The sequence below is a fragment of the Vespa crabro genome, chromosome 12 (assembly GCF_910589235.1).
Source record: "Vespa crabro chromosome 12, iyVesCrab1.2, whole genome shotgun sequence".
NCBI classification, from domain to species: domain Eukaryota; kingdom Metazoa; phylum Arthropoda; class Insecta; order Hymenoptera; family Vespidae; genus Vespa; species Vespa crabro.
The window spans coordinates 2,945,533-2,961,068 of NC_060966.1; the positions used below are offsets into that span (position 1 = coordinate 2,945,533).

Here is a 15,536-nt window from a genome sequence, read left to right on the forward strand (position 1 = left end):
TAGGATCCAAGACTGGTAGGTTCAGCGGGGGAATTCGCCTTCTGGATGGCAGTAAAGGGATCAGGCGGTATGGTGGAAGGTTCTCTTTCTTCTCTTCCAAGGGCTCGACATCCAGTGCGTCATAGTAATTTTTCGTTTCGTGATAAGATTCCTTTAAAAAGCGACGCAATTGATACTGCCTACGATCACGACGTACTTTAGGCATAAAGGTAGGAAGACGCTCGCGGAAAGAGCGGTTAATTGATAGTAGAAAAGGAGGAAAGAGAATAAATCATCGTTCGTGCGGGGACTCCTCACCGAAACAACAAAGTTGCCCGTGTGGAAGATACTCACCGAGAGCAATGAGGATGGGTAAGTAGGTTAATAGGATTTTTGCCTGCACGGTGGAGGATGAACAAATTGCACTGTTGTGTTTGAATTAGTCGACTGCGTCGCGAATACTAGCTCCCGATTTAGAGATATGCGCGAGGAAGAGAGCCGCTACGAACACAACCGGGGTTACTGACTTGAGACGTTTTAAAAACAAAACTTTTATTTAAGAATAACTAAATGTAAATTTACTCGTGCAGATGTAAACTCTAAATTTAATAGATGCGCGTGATTCGTCTCGATTCTCGCTGGAGATGTATACTCATCAAAAAATCCGGAGCAATAATCATGGAGGAGCGTTGTGCAGTCGCTTGTATGTCCAGCCAATCAGCGTTCGGCGGCGCTCGATGCGTCCTCACTGGCCCACTGCTGTCCCAATCGGCGGTGGTATGGGGGATTCAAGTAAGTGGGGAGTACTGCAATCGCCGGGGCTCGAGGGGTGGGGCTTTGGTGAACCGCAAGTATGGACGGTCAGGCAAGGAAGACGACGGAGATTTCTGAGGCTGGATGTTTTCCTTGAATTGTCTAGACCATATGTTTTACAATAACTTAAATACTTCAGCATTTTTACAGAGAATTTAGAAAGTTCTCGAGTATTGTTTCGCTTCCTACGTGCGTAATTGTTTGGGACCGGACCGTCCCATGTACCTACGTATTAAGCGCAAGTTTTTAGAATTAATGTTTTTCCTTTAAGATTTATGTGCTCCGTGCGTTAAATACTCAGGTAAAACTGTCCCTTATGTTTACATTAGTTACAATATTTCGTGTACATATAATAAATCTAGCCTATGAATTATTATACTTACTAGAATGTATGCCCTTTGTCCTTAATATATGTTTGCAATGTCGGAATAAATGACATTATAAAGGTCGATCACCGTGTCTCACTTAAAATTAAATAATGTTTTAAATTTAATTTAATTTTTTACAGGTTTTCGTCGTGCGACGTAACAAATAGTATATATTGAATTTATCAGCTATGTTATATCCTTTATTCTTGCCCAAATTCTCGAAATCTGTACTGTCTATATCTTTCATATCCCTTGATTTTCCTCTAATTATTTCTTCCAGAGCTCTTCACATTTTCGTAAGGTTTTCTCTATTATTATCTATCATACTTTCGTAACATTTCTTTTTCTTTTCCCTAATTAACTTAACCACTGCATTTCTTTCTTATATCTCAATTATAACTAATGAATAAACTTGTCTTGTTAATGTATAAAGGATGTTATATTAGTTATTATATCCAACAAATGTATCATTAATATAACTAGGGTACACGAAATCACCGAGATTTTAGGTATATTTAGGTATATTATCAATGTACACGTGTATTTGTTATATTAAATCAGCAATCCTTTTTATACATACTGTTATTATTTCTCATACTTATAATAATATTATTATTATTCATATAAACAATTATTTTTAATATACAAGTTTATTACATTATATTTGTCATGAATAAATATAGCAAATTGTTACGTTCATAACAAACGATATATGTAATTATAAATTGAAGTAGAAATATATATTAAAGTATAAGAAATGAATGAAAAATTTATTGTATAAAAACTTTGTCGTTCTAATAAAGGACCAAATGAAGAACAGTTTATTCTAGGAAGAAGTTATAAATGTATATAATATATATTATTTTCTCTTCGTATATATAAATATTGATGATTATTGACCTAAATATATAATGCATGTGTTGATAGAATTAATAAAATGACATAAATTAGTTACCATGGATGCTTACAATTTATAATAAAACTTTACATGTGCGATTGATCATCACTCCGATTTTTGTAAGAAAGAGAAAGAACACGTAAGTTAGTAATATTATTAAAGCAGTGAACAGGAAAAAATTTATTATTATTTAATCCTGTTGTCTCCTCTTGTCATACGTAGAAATAGGTATTATAATTTATATATATAAATAACTTCTTTTATCTCACAGTTCCTGTCTCCCTCTAGATATATTTTTACTAAGATAGACATTTTAGAAAATGTATTCTTTCTTAATTTCCGTTAATAATTTGTCATTACTTATATAATGAAAATTATTATCAGATTAAGTATACGAGTAAAATATATTCAGATAAAAGTATACGAGCTGAACCAAATTTACAACCCGATCGATCTAAAACATGTTCCAATAACATATGATGATATTAGAAAGATGATTCTTTTGGAACTTATGATAAAGGAAAGGTTACGTCTTTTTCTCGCAAGCTCCGCCATCGTTCGGAAAATAACGCAAGGTATGAAGTGACACACATATAAAATCAACATATGAAATAATAGATTTTATATGTTTCATCCTTAATACAATATAATAATATATTATATAAAAATATTATTTATTTTGTACTTGAGCGGCACCGATACGGCGTCCGACTAATTTGAAGTATCAACTCGAGCGACACTGCTACGGTCTTTTGTAACTTGATCTGCTTATTAACGATGTGCGATAAGATATTTCTCTCGGAAATACTTTCGTGGTCTAGGCTTGGCTTTCATTTTTAGCCAAATCTTAGCTCAGTTTGGTTAGTCTCAGCATAGTGTTCGCTTGAAACAGTCTTGGCAGTGAATATAGCAATTGAAAAGTTCTTGAGCCCTTAAAATATGGATAAAGATCAGATCAGCTCAAGTACGGACGAAACTTAATTTTGCCGCTTTGGATGAAGAAATTACATTGATTCACGACGGATTACGCCACTAAACGAACGAATCCAGTGGAGAAGATAGTGAGGAAGTAAGAGGTGCGAGACGACGAAAAATTAGAATTATAGAGAGCAAAAGTGAAGTGGAACTGCGAAAGGTGAAAGGAGTTCAAAATGGGTACTTTGCAGAAAGTACGAAGAAGAACCGGATCAAGTTAAAAAAGACCGCAGCAGCGTCGCTCGAGTTGATACTTCAAATCAGCCGAGCGCCGTATCGGGTTAATTGCGACCAGTGATTCTATAACACTAATGCAGACATCTTGCATGCAAATCGATCGTTATCGCAGACCACAGTGCGATAAAAGTAAAGTTGAAAATAAAAGACCTTTTTAAATTCCTTGAGAATTCAATATATAACAACGGGTTGTTATCTCTATTCAAAGGGAACTCGGCTTGTGAGGACGTGAATAAAAACAGGCATAATTTTTGATTGATTTTGATTTTGATGAAGAGGGTTTCACGTCAAGGAGAAAAGTTTAATCTAGGATCTTGCTTTTTCAAATTTTTTAAAAAGCTTTTTATTTGTGAATAAAATATAATACAGTATCTAAATGCAATATATACATCATAGAGTATACAATAGACAATATGGGTTGTTTTTCCCAAAAAATGTAAAATAATCTTAATTAGTATCTTTATTCGAATATTAATTTTACAGGTTTTCCTGGTTTCAAGCTAAAGTTTGTTTCTATTACAATTTTTTTGATTGCTACTGATCGATTTATTTTAGATCGATAAATCTTCTTTGCGAAGTAACAATTAGTACTTTCATTTCCAGCGATGTCAATCTTTGATCTATAAAGTAGAATCAGAATTAAATACATTCTGTTCTATAACTTTTTGAGGTGTAATTTCAATAATCTGTAAAAATGTGCAATTACCTGTGTAATTTCTTTTTCCTTGATTGAATGCTAAGAAATTCCATCAATTATCTTCGATGATTTGAAATCCGTCTGGATCGAATGTTAACATTTCGGTTCAATATTTTTCGTTTCGCTCAACTTTGTAGATAAAAATACGGTTAAACTGCATTTTCGTATGATCTCCTCTGTAGATTTTTCTTAGAGAGTGTGCGTGAAAGAGAGAGAAAGAGAATGTAACATAAAATAACAAGTATAAGAATAACAAGTAACCATTTCTTTTTATTTAGTTCTACCAAGGCTTAAAATATAATAGATACAACACATAACCGATGTTCATGAGAAAACTATATGATGTGAATTATGATCTAATAATCGCGTATAAATATCCCCCTTTTGTCTCTTTTTCCTCCTTCACATTGTACAACCTTTCACTCTTTCTCTTTCTCTCTACCACATCGCCATCCTCACTATCTTCCTCTTTTTTCCTCTTGCTCCCACTCTATTCCATTCTTCGACCGAGCAATTAGACTTATATGATTTTGCGTACTTTCTTACAGGAATACTTCATTAATTCATTAGGTTTGTTCTTAACGATTTCTCTAATTGATTGCGAAAAGGTAAAATATAATAACAAGACGTAATTTGTTTTTACATACGGATTCTCTTGTATCGCTCATAACGAACATGAAATAATCTTGTGGACCGTATAATTTTTAAAAAATGGTCTTGATAGAGGCATTATAATATTAATTTACCGCCAATCGTAGTAGGGTCGAATGTAGTAGTGTATAGTTAAAGTATCAGTACGAACTGAATGTTCGTATTGCTGTTTCCTCGAATGATCATCTACATCGTTACACTTCGCTTACTCCAATATTTCAAATCTCATTAAAAGAAAATTAATACATTGCCCGGCGATATGTTATACGTAGAGAAAGGGTTAATTGGTATCAAATATCGAGCATGTACAAGAAAATCTATAAGAATGCATTACTGCAGTTTTACTAATTTCTAAAAAAACTATTACTAACCGATTTATTTTAATGATATAACTTATTAACAATGGAAGTTATTATCTTTATTTCTACCATTGCAATTTATTGACTTTAGAATATAAAATCCATGGTACATACGGCTTCTACAATTTATGGCATATAATATGTATAATATATAAATATAAATATAAGAAATAAATGTAAACTATGATAGTGATCAGAATGAGGATTAGTCCACGTGCAACTTCCAAGCGCCCTTGGACTAGACGAAGTTCGTTGCACTGTACTCTAAACAAATGTACATGTGTATGACACGTGTGAATGAGAGAAAAGCACGATTACATAATATATAAAACACTAGGCATGAGTGTGAGAGAGCACATCGGTTGTTCTACTTCAGCAATGTCGAATATCGAGTGTCGAGCGAATGAACAGATGAAAGTTTGTTTGGTCGATGACAATATAAATAAACTGAAAGCTTTTCACGGTTGAACTGTATGGCATTGAACGTGTAATTAAAAAATGTTTTAAAGGTACGTTAGGCACTTCTCCTACCATATAGAAATATCTTCATTTCTTGTACTATAGGTAGATAAAGTTTTGATGTGTCAAGATATTGATAGTGGAGGCTTTGGCGATAGACGTGATGATATCGCTGATATCATACATTATTTGGACTTGCTGCATTATCGTTAATACATACTGATTATCCATCGAATAAAGTAAATCCGATTTATTGTTTACCACAATACGTAGTAGATCATTTAGAACTGAGAATAACAAGAGTGGACAGAAGATTCCATACGTATATACATAACACAATTTAAAAATAAATTTAAATTATAAAATATTTAATTATATTATATTTATGTATTATAAATCATAATGAAATATGGAATATAATATTTTATATATGATATTATCTTTCCTCTTTCCTAGTGAATAACAAATTTTATTCAAAGAAAAGAGAAATTAAGTGAATTATTAATAATATCTAAAAGAATCAATAAAATTTTTAAATTATTTATTCAAATTTTTCCACTTATTATTGTTATATTTTACAACAATGCCTTCTGAATAATAAAAGAAGCTATCGAATAAAGCAATCGGAAAAAGGAATCAATTATGCGACGAGCGAGAAAAGGTGACAAAGACAAAAAGAGAATGGTGAATGATAGGAGATGGGTCTGAAAGAAGGGGACAGAGAGAGAGAGAGAGATGAAATAAGAGAAAGAAAGAGTAACATGTATATGTGATTATTACATATGAATTATCGTACGTATTTACGTAATGATCAATAATTGAAGCAAATTATGTCGAAATATTTTTTTTATATCAATTATTTATATCGATTCGACGCATTACACATGGTAACTCAACAGGATTATGCGATAATGAATATTTTTCTGTTTATTGTTCTAATAATATTGTTAACTTACACGTCCTTTTCCTTTCTCTCAAAATCGCACAAGAAAATTTTATTAGAAATCGTAAACATTCAGGACGACTAATTTATCTCACTTTAATAATCCTATCGATGCTTTATATATTATATATTGTATTAACGTTGATACAAATCATTAACATAAAATACTTTTAATAACAGAAAAAGTTCATATATAAGCACACAAAGATAAGAAGAAAAACAAAATGATAAAAATGGAAAGATATCAGTCACCATATTTAACCTACATATATATCCAAATGAAGAGTATTCATCAAGATTATTATGAAATTTAATGACTTTTTCAGAAAACGTCATATCTAGTTAACATTGTCTTCGAGGAGAATAGGTCCTTATCATAAATGCATTTTTCTTTAGGCATATTACCTAAGGAGATGACAACCGACTCAAAAATCTTAAACGGCAAAAGGGGCCGGGAGGCATATCATTTGAAACGCCTTTTTATTCTTTTTACAACGGTATCATTTTTTCCATTTTAAATCAATAGTTATTGAAAAAATGCAATTTTAATTTTCTGGTTGATAACAACTTTTATTTTATTAAATGTTAAAAAGGTTCAAACGTAATTAATAAAACTAGTTCTTATTTTGTTTCTAATGACTGGACGAATCATACATGTTAAATAATTGATTCAGCTGACTCTTTAATTCATTCCTCCTTCAGACATTCGAGAATACAATCCGGTAATCATCTATCCGTTTTCTTCTTTTAACTCGACTATACGTAAATTTTGTCGAAATAAATAATCGGCATATCCTTCGAAAAAAAATATCCAGTTCGCTAATGAAAATTGTCTCGCCATTTAATGCTATAAACATTAGATTCAGTGATCGAGCTTTTGTTCATAATATAATAAGTATTTAGTTAATGAAAAATCTGAAATCAGTATTGCAATAAATTTAATCACTTATTCGTTCCAACCGTTCAAATTATCGCCAAATAAAAATCTTAAATAAGCCACTGCTTTGGTTTACGCTTCTTACTATCGTTATTATAAATATCACTCTCTAGAATCTTCGATGATGCTTTAGCATCTGGATTTTTTGTTCTTTTTCATAAAAAGCTTGGAAACTGGAAGTACAAAAACTTTAATTGACGGATCCCTAAGATGATTATTTTGTTTTTCAGGCATCCTCATATTTATACTATTCAACGATACATTTACTTACCAAAGCGTCTATCGCAAAATTCGACCATTGAATAGATAAACGTACGTGTGAAGATAGATTGCTATAGCAAGATTAATACAAAAACGTGGTCCGCATCTTATTCTTCTTTCATCAACGATCGTTCTACCACCATGAAACAAACCAATTTCCATATTCAATTAGCAGAAAATATGTTCCGCATGATTGATGAAACAAAACTCCATGACAATGAACCAACATGAGCTTTCTTACCATTGGTTTCCACAAAATTTTCAGTGTCAATTCTTCTTAAGTATTATTTGTAATAAACTGCTTTTCTCCTCCTCTACGATTGTTATTAGACTAGCAGATTCGATAGATAAATTTACTCTCTTTCATCTATACATATTTACTGCAGCTATATTCTTCGATATCCCTTCAGATGATCTCTTGAATAGTTCTCTTGTTTTTCTCAATCTTTACGTGCATAATGAATCTTTCGGATGAGAAACCATCGACTAACTAACGAATACATATTATCGAATGATATTCTTGAATTCTAAGATGTTTTTCTTTCCTATTTTTATACAAATAACATCCGTTCTTATCCAATAAAAATCCAGTAATCATGGAGGATGGAACGATGTTGAAGCATGATCTTATCGTGGCAACATTCTCGTTGAGGGTCTAGTAATAACCTGCGAGAACATAAGTCAGAATCGAGATGAAAACACAAACTCTTGGTACATACCAATTGAAAGCCAGTCCAATCTATTACACAATGGAATATTCCTTTGTTGCGTTCATTTCCTTAGTATAGTAATAATCCAGTGCATAATGATACGTCATCATTTTTCATTCTTAAATGAAATAATTTCAATGGTTGGCCAATTCTGAAACGTTGCATATTACGTATAGTCATGTATTGACATAATTTGAAAATAAAGATAAGATACCTTTTGATGCAAATATTTCACTTAATAATAATAATAAAGTCAGTATCATCTTATATTTTCTTATTAAGAATAAATGAAAAAACTTGCGGTTAACAAAAGCAATAAAAGAATTATTTATTTGACGGAATATTTATTAAATTCTATTTCGCTTGCTAATGAACTATATACCAATAATAGAATATTAACGGAATACTTCTTTCAAAACATTTTGTCAATTCTCTGCAGGATTGTGACTCAGATTCGTTATTATTCTTTCTAAAAATCTTTTGACCTTCCCACATTTTAATATACCAAGTAAAAACGTCTTACTAAATATCTGTTTGAAATGTTTTGTGGAAATAATAATAGATAATAAAAATAATTATTAAGAGTAAGTACTATTATTAAAACAATTAATTAATTAGAATGAATAATATAATGAAAAGGTTCCGTAATTTTAGTAATAGCTTCTTCAACTTGTTATGTTTTACTTTAAAAATAATTTGATCCGCTGTATTTCTTGATGTCTTAAAAGCTTTCGATTAAAATCATATTTAGAGGTTAATTTTAGTTTCTACAAACGAATATCATTTAATAAACCTTCAACATGGTAATTTTTATTTCAAGGTTGAAAACCTACTGAAAGATTCATTAAATGAATGACATAAATAATGGATAATATGATATACAAGAAGAAATTAGTACCACTGCTGAAGATTGTAAGAACACACCACTCCACAAAAATAAAAAGAAATACTAACCTTAAAAATCTATCTCACCCTTCACAGTGTGCCAGACTATAACATATCAATGAGTTTCAGTTGGTGTAGAATAGGTAATGTTAGTAGGCTGTGACCTCACATTTTTCAATCTCTTAAATGTAGATCTTTTTTAGATGGTCGCTTTTAGGTGGTTTCGCATCGATCCGAATTAGATATAACGTTGGTACGCATTTGTTCCGCAATTACATAAAGAATAATAAATATAATTGTTATAATTAGTATATAAATATAGGTTAAAAAATAAGGTTTTGTAGAACATTTTGCCAAAAATAAGTAGTGAAAACTTATATATTATATTATTTTAATATAAATTAAAACATGAATTCATTTCCATTCTACCTTCGAGCTTATTTTTCACGTGATTTTCTTTTCATGACTATTCCACTCTATACTATTTCAACTATTACTTCTATGGTTCTATTGTACAACTATTACTATTACTAATACTAGTAAAAAAATTAAAGAATAAATTAGTCGTTTATTTTCTTTTACATTGATACAACAAAAAAAGAAAAAGAAACAACGGAATCATTCAGCCTCAGAGAATCTACGATTTCAGAATTATTAATCTAGATGTTTGTCAATGTATTACATATTGCTTATAAAAACTCTACGATTTAGTTTATAAAATATAAAAGGAACTACAAAATTTTCTAAAATTTTACAATATCTTAAAAATTCAGATCCATTGACATGAACGATTGAACACGCATTTCCTCATTTTCGCCGTAAAATCACTTGTCGAAAGTTAATGAAAATGTCCTTTGTTTCTCCATAAGAACATCGTGAAACGCATTTCTTAGCGTTCAGAAAATCTTAGCATCATCAGTTTATGCAAACAAACAAGCGAGATATCGTTTACTAAACCGAAAGAAACCATTTGCAGTGTAGATATGAAAATCAGTCGTGGAAATACCAACTTCTCTTTTGGCGCAGATTTCACAGGGAGGACAGTGTACAAAACTTTTTCTTTTCAAAAAATGTCGAAATAGCAATTCAATAATTTTTAAACAAAGCACATTTCTTAATTAAAGCCCCATTTTGGAAATGAAGGTTTAATCTAGGACCTCACTGTTTGAAATTTTTGAAAAAGCTTCATATTTCTGCATAAACTATTCTAGAAATAACATCATTTTTTAACACAATTTTTTTCATAGAAAATAAAGCTTTTGGAAAATTTCGAAAAAGTGAGTTCTATACCTAAACATTCTTCTTTAAAATGAGATCTTCTATATCTAAATCGGTCAAAAAATACGTTTGTTTTAATTGTTTGCGTAAAGCATTGTAAAACTGGGGATGATGAATATCCTTACAAAAACGAAATAATTAATTATTTAAATAAGAAGTTTATACAGTATTTAGATCTAATCATTGCTAAATCATTAATAATCAGTTAACAATTAATTAATAAGTAATTAATTATTATAAGTCAACAATATTTATGATTGTTATTTGAATAATATTAACATATTTGAATTAGGCGATTTTAGAGTAAGATCACTACCTGAACATCGCGTTCAATTTTCAAACGTATGCACATAACCGAAGATTGAAGGATCCAATAGATTTTTCTTCTTCTTATCGTTTGTATTTTGTGTTAACGAAAACATACATGAATAATAATTATTTCAAATCAGTTCGTATTAATTACTATTTCAGATTATCAGATTAAAAAAGTTTAATACTGGAGATGTATAAGCTAGTATTCAATTATGTATTAATCCTTTATTATTAATAACTAAAATTTCATAATTTGACTCTGTTTAGTTTTTATTAATAATTTAAAAATTAATTGTAACTAAACATTAAAATTAGCTATTAGTAATAATTAATCTGATTTTTTGAAGGAATTAGTTTTAGAAATTTCGGCTATAGTTCCGTAGGTACTGGTGACCTATCATGACGAAATTTGGGGGATGGCATATAATGAGATAATAGATGAGACATATAAAAATCTTATCTTATGAAAATCATACGTTTGGAAAATACATTCCTTATATATATATATATATATATATATATATATATAAGTATATATATATATATATATATATATATAAGTATATATATATATATATATACACTTAATTATCCGCTATTAGATGTAATATTTAGTACTTTAACATAAATAACATAACTGTGAGATTGAGGGAGGTATGTATTTGAAGGATAAATATATGTACTTAAATATGTGTATATGTTAGATAGTGAGTAGAAACCGTACAAAAGAATAACACGAGAAATGCGAAGCCCATAAGAAAAATCGCTTTCTCTTTATCGGTACGCGAACGAAAAAAAATTCAAGTATAAATTACCTACGTCTCGTTTGCAACGTTGGACATACATAGCATAAATAACAATAAGTTATTAAAAATTATATACTTAATCTTATGTGTGAACCTCGCATACAGTAACAAAAATAGCATTAAAGTATTATATATGTATATCATGGGCTAAATGATTAAACAGATTAACTAATTTATAGTGCTCGACCATTGTGAATAATGACCAGAATGACTCCGTATTATGATAAATATTTCTTAATTTATTGAACTAATCAGACATTATGAAGACAGCTACATTTAATCTTGGGCAATTTAATCTGTTTTGGCATTGTAATAAATTTCAGTATGAAGGTTACATCTTTCTAGACAGTTTTCTATCATTATTTTATTAGAATGCTTATATTAATGACTTTGTTCATATCATATCACAGACTATTACAATGCTTATAATAATGACTTTGTTCATATCGTAACACAGACTTACGAATTAGTCCTCACAGTCTAACTCATTGTAACTACTATATGTACAGATTTGCCTACTCCTATTCATATTTATATTAATTGTTTATCGGACTTTCGAATGTTCTCGGCATTATTTCAGAAAATTAACAAATAACTGAATGCTTTACAATCTTTTTTATTTTCAGATCAAGGTAAATACGCGGTTCAAGCCGAGATTCTTCTTCCTTCTTTTTCTCGAAATATAATACTGGAAAATTACTTACCAGAAAATAATGGAAAGTCTATTCCAAATGAGAAAAAAATTAAACCTGGGGCAAGAATAATTGCATGCAACGTGAATTTACTGTTCGATACTATAACGTAAAATCATAACACAAAATCCAGATTCTACTTCACTCCTAGCCCAACTCGACCGATTCTTATACTGTCTAAATAGTATTATTTATATCATTTTGTCCTACCAAATAGTAACACATCATATTGATCTGTTAATATGATGAATTATAATTAAAAAGATAAAATTTACTCATTTTTACTAGTAAATTTACAGTTTTGTTTGTCAATATTTTTGTTGACTGGACATTAGAATATTAAACATAAACATTTTTAGGATTTTTTATTACAAAAGAAAATATTGAATCATCGGTTGTTGTGAATACTGCCATACTGTCATGCTATCAAGTCGATAAAAATTTTAATTGAATTATACTTAGAGAAAACATTTTACATACGCTGTGCCAGTTTTATTGCTTTATTAAAGTTAATTTTATAAAGAAACGTATCTCCTGGTTGTTTCCTTTACCGTTACTTATTTTTACAAAAGAAACATTTTCTGTAAATATTTAAGAATTGTTTATTTTGAATAAACGCATAGAATCTCTTTACCAGTTTTCTTAGTTACGTTGGAAAGCTCTGAAGAGTAAGTAAAGAAATAAGAAAAGAATTATGAATATTTGGCTTGTCTTGTAACTACTTAAACGTTTCTTCTGTAAGATACAATACGCGAACAAATTCCTAAATAAATGGAAGAGAAATTTTATGGGCTTATTATATATACTATATACTATATACTATATACTATATACTATATTCTATATTATATATATAATATATATAATATAATTAATATATATAATATAATATATATAATATATATAATATATATAATATATATAATATATATAATATAATATCTATATAATATATATAATATATATTATATATTCTATATACTTAGATTTAATTCGCTCATTAGTGAATTTCTAAAATTGAATAGTACTCCCCACCCCCGTGTTTTAATTACTTTACAGCATTAAAAGTAAAAAAAGTATAGAGAAGAAAATCTATATGGATGCAGTTTTCAGGTTTCAATATTTTATAAGAAATTCGAAATTAGTAGTAAAAGAGATCTTGAACTTATCAGGTTCTGGTAGACGGTTTTTATACAATACTTATTTAATACATTTATTAATTTATTTCTGCTACCGATTAACACGCACAAAATTCGTTATGCGTGTATATATTTTAATTAATTTCCTCATTCAAATTTTAGTTTTATTGGTTCTGCCAATTTTAATATTCAAATTTACTCCAACTTCTTCAATTCCTATTGGCTAATCTATTATAATTATAGCGAATTTTTTATCTAAAGAAAAGAATAAAATCATTTATAAATGCATTTTATTCTATAAATTTATGGTATGCTATTACTATAATATATAAGAATATATAATTAACTATGCAATGTCTTCTTCTGTAGCTGAATAGTAAGAATTTTGATAAAGTACTCATACTTGGTAGAAACCTATCCGCATTGAATAGTAACGGCTGGGTCGAATATTTTTCGTCTCAATAGAATTTATAACTCCTTTTCGGTAGTTCAATTTTTTGTAACTTGCTTTAATTAATAAATAAATATTATTATTGAATAATATTAACGATAACAAATTATATCATTAATTAATTATTAACGATTACAAAATATAAAACTTACCATTTTTTTGTAGAGATATCTTCTATAAATTTTTTTACTTTCCGTGCAATAACTAGACCTGAAGAAAAAAGAGAACGTTTTCTTGATCTCTTTTCCAACAATTTTATACTTTTAATATCATCGTATGTTATTGGAACATATTTCGGATCGTTCGAACCGTTGATTTGGTTCAGTTCCTCGTATCCTTTCTGTTCGCAATTGTGATAAGGATGATAAGAAGTTAATATGAAAATTACTTCCGTTATATAGATGTTGACGCATACGTACGTCTCTCCATTGTTCGTGGCACTTTGTCTTAAGAGTTATATATCATTAGTGGAAATATTTGCACTTTGTCTTAAGGGTTATATATCACCATTAGAAATAAGTAATTGGGAACCTATTGGATATTAACTAACAAAATGCATAGATAAAAACACGTGGCCATTTTTGTATAGGCCTGGCCATTCTTAGTAAAGTATCTGGAATTTGATAATATGTCAATCCGGCCAATAAGTAAATAACGAAAGTAGACGCCTAGGCTCGATAAGCCAAGGGCTATCTGGCTTCTAGCTTTGTAATATCCATTGTCATACTCTAATCACACGATCATTAGAACAAAGGAAGCACACACGGAATGTTTAAACATTCCAACGAACTATCCCCACAAATGGGTATCTATTCTTTCCCGTTCCATATTCATACTCCGCCCTTAACCAATCCCTGCATGGACAGTTCTAAAGAGGCCAATAAGCAGTCAGGTTACATATATCAAATTCACAACATCTATGCTTTCAAGCCTCCTTCAGAAGCAACCAGTACAACTAACTACTCATCATACAAGAGACACACAAACAATTGTAACTCATTTAAACAAATACACTGTGAGATTTCCGTAGCACGCATCATTTAATATCGCGCAATTACTTCTCCATTTCTCACGGGATCCTTTAAAAGTACACGTGTTCTCCTATTAATTTGCAGGAACGCTACGAGTGTTATTTTGTTGACGGCCTACAACGGTATCCTAACCTAGTGCCGCCGCCCTTATTCATTGTGACCAGTGGGTCTATAGCTCGAAAACCAAGGACGAAACGGGGACATTTCCTCCGTGTGAATCGACCGTCATCGCTGGTCCGGTACGAGACGCGCATTTAAAAACACTTTCGTCAACAATCAGCAATAAATAATCACAAATAATTAAGAAAGTGTAATTTGTATGTATGTTCTTCAATATCCAAATTTTATTGCATGTAAATAATAAATGCGACTTACGTCTGTAGCTATTGTATAGATGTCATCCCGAATATTTTGCTCTGAATGTTTTTCTCCTTCGTGCATTGATTCGAATAAAAAATTTAGAAATGTCCTCGGCTTTTGTTTTTGGAAAATAAATAAGAATCCTTGATTAGTACAAAGAAAGATGAGAACTAAAATTGTATTGTATGTATAATAGTTATTCTTTTCCTCTGTCTCATTAAATCTTCTAATAGAATTACTCATTAAATCAAGAATATTTAATAAATACGAATGACCAATGAAAGGAATCCAGATA

The 15,536-nt window shown here is 30.0% G+C and overlaps 1 long non-coding RNA gene across 2 annotated transcripts; it reads right to left on the reverse strand.

Annotated features, from left to right (window-relative positions):
• Positions 1-6,928: 6,928 nt before the first annotated feature.
• LOC124428315 lies at positions 6,929-9,356 on the reverse strand. 2 transcript variants are annotated; one of them, XR_006943137.1, is made up of 4 exons: positions 9,242-9,352; positions 8,297-8,438; positions 7,819-8,243; positions 6,929-7,710 (listed from the first exon to the last, which is right to left on the reverse strand). It is a non-coding gene; the product is annotated as an uncharacterized LOC124428315 (long non-coding RNA). The 2 variants fall into 2 exon arrangements; XR_006943136.1 differs by having other exon boundaries at positions 6,929-8,243; positions 9,242-9,356.
• Positions 9,357-15,536: the final 6,180 nt, after the last annotated feature.